This window comes from Glycine max, chromosome 19 (genome assembly GCF_000004515.6).
Source record: "Glycine max cultivar Williams 82 chromosome 19, Glycine_max_v4.0, whole genome shotgun sequence".
Classification (NCBI taxonomy): domain Eukaryota; kingdom Viridiplantae; phylum Streptophyta; class Magnoliopsida; order Fabales; family Fabaceae; genus Glycine; species Glycine max.
In genome coordinates this window covers 5,742,401-5,748,355 of record NC_038255.2, presented here as the reverse complement: position 1 = coordinate 5,748,355, position 5,955 = coordinate 5,742,401, and the positions used below count along the sequence as shown (strand labels likewise).

General features: G+C 37.9%; 1 pseudogene; it reads right to left on the bottom strand.

Annotated features, from left to right (window-relative positions):
- Positions 1 to 4,332: 4,332 nt before the first annotated feature.
- On the bottom strand, positions 4,333 to 4,700 carry LOC106797449 (uncharacterized; annotated as a pseudogene).
- Positions 4,701 to 5,955: the final 1,255 nt, after the last annotated feature.

The following is a 5,955-nucleotide window of genomic DNA, read 5'->3' as shown; positions in this document are numbered from 1 at the left end:
GGTTATGTCAACGGTTGCAACGAGATGGCGACAATTTAAGTCCACCTTGACTAGCAAATTTGTGTTTGCTAACACTGAAGGCCAACAAACGCAGGATGTTGTTACAAAATATGGACTAGATCCCGAAGCTTGGAAACAATTTGAAGCAACCCGACTCACACCTAACTGGGAGGTTAGTTTTGCATGGCATCGTAACTTGAAATGAATATTTTTACACCAATTTCATTATTTTCATTTCAATAAACTTGATGCCAATTATGTATGCCACATTACAGGGTATTAGGAAATGAGCACAATCAATTCAAAAACACAACGACTGCCCTCACCTACTTTCACGTGGGGGATATGATTTGCTTAATAAGAAATTATTAGACGAGAAAAGAAAAAAACTAAAAGAGGAAACATTTTTGACTGAAAATCCAGCAAGTGTTGATGACCCCCCATCTCCAATTAAAAGACATGTTAAGTGGAAGGTTGCTCGGACCAGGGGTTATGGCAATATGACATCTGAGTCGACACAGGAAATAACAGATAAAATAGTAAGTTCAACAATATGTTGCAGTGTTCATATGTTTAAGTATTTTGTAATGACAATCACCGTACGTTGTGTGTTTCTTTGTGACTTGTTTTGTGTAGGACTCCTTAGAAGAGTAGGTTACGCAGGGTTCCTTTGTACCCCATGGTCGTCAAGACATACTGAACACTGCCATTGGGCGACCTGACCATGGGGTCGCGTTCGTGTAGCGGGCTCAGGTGTCACTATTACTCAGTACTACGGAAGGGCATCAAGGACATGCAGCAACTTGTCCACATCCATCACTTAACAACAATTAGATGAAGTTGTTGCAAGGCTTAGGGAAGACATGAATGGTCAGATTAGGGAAGAATTGAGGACTCAGATTAAGGAAGAATTGAGGGCTCAGCTAGAAGAGGAAAATAAAAGGAGCTTGGAAAGAATGACTATGGCATTGAAAGAGGCTATTAAAATAGAGTTGTCATATAAAGGATCCCCAGAGTCACTCCTAATTCAGTCGGACATACAACAATTAGGTGCGTGTGTCAGCACTAAGGGAAGTAATGCTCAAATCAATGTCCAGCCTTCATGGGAAGATGATGCTGATGTCATACCAATGATGGGACTGTATGTGCAGCGTGAGGATGGTACACTAGGGTTGGTCTCCATGGGGAAAATAATGGATGGGGATTCAATCATACACACCGTGGCTTATGCAGATGATGTTGTAAGGGTAAGTGTGGAAACAATTATTGATCCTGATGTTGAGATCCCCTATGGCACCTCAGAAATTCAGTATGTCAAGCAGGCCCTCGATACATTTGTAGCTTGGCCCACACACCTTGTTAAAGTTGTATTAGATGAGGTAACACATTTGCTTTCACATACATGAAGTAACACATTCATAGATTAGACATGAAATACCGACCCACATTGATTAACCATGTAGGATGCAGAAATTATTCCGCACAAAGTGGATGCACATGTGGCAAAGCCGGCTAATGTGGACGCAGATGATCTGATGCGTGGCCTGATAAAGTACAGTTTTGATATTTACGACAAGCCAGTTGAATTCGAATTTGATGGGAGTAACTTTGGAATTGTAGATGCACCTACATCGATATTCCTAACATATTATGATGTTAGTGAAATAATAGCAGGAGACAAAAGTTTGAACATATCTGTACAACAATTATGGTTGATGTAAGTGAAATCCTTATTTTATTTGTTCCTCATTCATTCTATATCATGATCTACTCCAATACTTTCAAATGATGTCAATATGTATATGCATGCGTGGAGTCAAATCTTGGGTCAAGGTTCCATGTATGCATTCCTTGAGCCACAGTCCTTGGTGGTTTCAAAGGATACACGTGGCGAATGCCAACAATATCTTGAAAGATGGCTTAAGGAATCTAACCGAGAGGTGTACGTTGGACCTTACTTCCATCAGTAAGTGATGTTTAAGAATAATACTTTAACCAATGTTTGGGTCTATACGTATGTAATATGCATGAGATGCAGGGCACATTGGCAGCTCGTACTTTTGTGTCCTAGGCAACATGTTGTTTGGATGTGTTCGTTGTGTAGGAAACCTGATATGCATATCAAAGCCGCAATTAATAGGTTAACTCATAACATATAACTTTTTCCATGCCTTCTTTAATGGTCATCATTGAATATGTTGTTGTTCTATACACGTTGATGTGTTTTTTTTAAACCAGTGTAATGACAAAATTAAAGACGAGTTCGTCTCCTGAAAGTAAGGCAGCTGCACCTAAGTGGATTGAAGTTACGGTTAGTGATATGTACCATGCGTTATTGTTGTCTACTTATGTGATGTAATTCTGTAATGTATAGGATATTCAAATTTTTTCCATATGTAGAGTCACGTTCAAACCGGATGTTATGAATGTGGATATTACATGATTCATTGGATGTGGAACATCATAACCAGCGACATCAAGAGTGATTGGTCCATGGAATACATAAACTTGACTTTCTAAGATTGTTTAGTATCATTGGAACTGAAATTTGTTATTTGCAGTACTAACTTTTACATATTAATGCTTGTAGTGGTTTGGTGATGAGACACCGTTGGACAAGGAAAACATCACAACAATTTGAAAGAAATGGGCAAGATATTTTTTAAAGACTGCGTGTAAAAATGGCTAATGATGGGTTAGGGAGTAATCTTTTTTGTTGTATTTCAGACAATTGGTTTTGTTATTTTTTGTCAGCACTTTTAAAATTTTCAGTGATGGTAGTAATACAGTGACCAATGACAATTGGTATAATGGTCATGTGCTCAAACTTTGTGGTCTTCTATTTTTAGTACCTAGTCATTCATCTTTTTAGTAATATACTGTGATTACCCCCTTCAACTGCATTGCACCTGCATTTGATTCCCACTGCAGCAATTTAGTGCAGATGCTATACCACCAACCTTGTCGCTGCAGCAGTTTACTGAACGAATGAAGTCTGGACAGTCTTTGCCACTGCACATCAAATGACAACTTCTTTAATGGGTGCCATTGACTAGGTAGGTGCACTTCATTAGAACTTGCATGTCTGTGTGTGCTAAAGTTCTGTCCTTATGATTCATGCTTTACAAAAATGTGTTTTAATACATACTGAACATGAGATGGGACATGTAAATAACTTACTATTGATTTTATTAACCATACTGAACTTTTGTTGGAACTTGTTAATTTTGAAGCTATTTGATTGTATAAACATCCACCTGGATTCCTTTGAATTGGATGGTTTGTCTACATGAAAGGTTCAAGAACCACCATCAATTTTGTTATCATTCATTGTCCACTGTGATTTACTTTGTTCACTGTGTTGCATCTTTAATGTTGTCTTGGGCCTCTTTGCATGCATATCTTTGCTCGGTTAGGGACTTAAGAAGCACCTCTTTCTCTTTTTCAAGGCTAGAAACAAGAAGATTAGCTATCTGTAGTTCTCCAGAAAGGATCACCCCTTTTCAGTTCATTTCTTCTAGTGATTTGGTTGCCTCCTCTAGGTCCTTCTCAAGACATTTTCGGTTAGGGACTTAAGAAGCACCTCTTTATCAGTTTATGTCTAATGTTTCTCAACCTCTTCTGCGTGTTAAATTGTTGACTTGAGGGGATTCTTTTGGGTTTTTGTGTTGTTGGGATTGGGATAAAGAAACATTATGTTTAATGACAAGCTAAAATTATGAGTATAGAGGGGTGGTGGTGGATTGGGACTGCAATACATATATGCCATATATAGTTACATTTGCTTGCATTTTTTTTAATTAAGATCATAGGATCATCGATCATATAATAATATATGTTACCCATAGTCAAGCCCTTGACATCAAGGATCGATCCCATGATTCCCAGCCACCTCACAGCACCTTCTCACCCTACTAGTGAACACTGATGAAGCCACCACCCTCATGCCCACACTCCACCACCATCTCCCTCACACACGCCACATGTAAATTGTACCTTGCAAGACGACATATAGCTCCACCCCCTCCCCTTCCTATACAAAAACAATCTCACTCCGTGAAAAGCAATATGGAAGGAGCATTTGGAATTGATTTGTTATTCCCACTATTGAGAGTCATTGTTAGCAAAGATATTGTTGAAGGCTTGTAGCCTTAAGGGTTATATATCAGAAGAATGGAGTGTCTTTGTTAGGTTGTCATAGGTGATGGACACCAATTTGTTAGGTTGTCATAGGTTGTTGAAGGCTTGTAGCCTAAGGGTTATATATCAGAAGGAATTTGGAATTAATTACGTTTACAACACCAATTTGTCACAGTGGACAAACAATACCTCTTTTGCTAAACAACAACCAATACAACCATAGAATCTCAGGCCTCTATATTGTCTTTATGGCCTAGCTTCAAAAATCAATTTTTTTTATATCCCTATTGATCTTGTTCTCTAGTTGGGACCCCAACAGCTTAAGTACATAACAGTTCTTAAGGACTCCTCTGATTGCTTCCCTTTAGTCATGAAGAGGTGGAAACCATAGAAGAAGAAAAGGAAAGGTTCTTAGCCTGTGACAATGATCCAACATGGCTCTTTATGACATGTTGAGATGACTTCAAAGTGTGATTCCACCTACACACCCTTTGGTCCTTCAAGGCCTCAACAACTCCAACACTAGCGGCAACAATCGAAGCTCTCTGTGATGAACTCATCTCCTTGCGCTTCTCTAATCAACAATAGCTCTTTGCTTCTGTTGATGATAGAAGAAAACAACAAAAGTTGATATCTAAAAGTGTGAGGTAATTGTTAGAAGAAAAGTGGTAGGTTTGATGAAACAAATGGAGAGAAAGGGTTACATATAATGATTCCACCAAAGTATGTAAAGGTTGAAAAACATGCAAAATATTTGGAAAAACCAGTGGCAGGTGAAGCCATTGGTTTTTGTTTTGGTAAGAGGTAAGAAAACTAGAATTAGTAAATTATTGTTGGTAGGACCAAATTCCATGAAGTCACACATAGTCACGGTTTCACTTGCAGACTACTCCTACACTACACACGGTTTTGAACAACATCTTCTTTGCCCTTGAGGTCCACCCTCAGCAGATTGATTCTTTCCTATAAAACTCCAATGGAACCTCACATTATTTCAAATTGTTTTCAACATCCTTGTTATCTATAACAGTCTTTGGAACCTCAGTTTTAAGTTGGCCAATTTGAAGTTTCAGGTCCTCAATCAAACTTCTCTCATTTTTAACCTCCCGTCCCAAGCGGTTAATAGTAATGTTTATAGAATTCAGTTGGTTTATCAATGCCAGTTGCTCTTCCTTTGCCTTTTCAACCAGCTTGGTCTATTCCTCCTGCTTGTTCAGTAACTTCAACTCATAGTTCTTCTTCAAGGAAACCATCCTTGGTTCTTCCTTTTCCTTTAGTTTGCTGCTCATCTGTAAACACTAAATTAAACTTCTTCATTTTTAATAAACAAATACTCTAAAATGATTTATAGAAGAAAAAACATTTAATCAAATTAAATGGAAAATGACCACTCATTTTTTATCCTTAAATAGCAGAAGGAGGAGAATACTCCCTCATTTCCCTCTTTTACTATATGATTTTTTGAGAGACAAACATTCCTCAAAGGCTATAACATACATCTTACCAGTTTCCAAGAATCATAAGAGTGCATATAAGCTTACTATTTCTATTGTTGCAACATCATTGGACTTTTCTTTTTGAGCAAGTGTATAGAGAGCACCCAACACACTGGAAGAAAATATTCGAATTCCATTCAGGAGAGTCAGAAAGGAATTTGATGGTTGGTCCACTTCAGATTCTTTCTGTCCATAGAAACTATAAAGTTTACACCACACTAAACTCTTACGTCTTCACCTCAGTTTCTTCTGCTGTAAGGAGAATGAATAATTACATAAGTTACTACCAAAAATAAGACTCTAATGCTTTACTCAAATT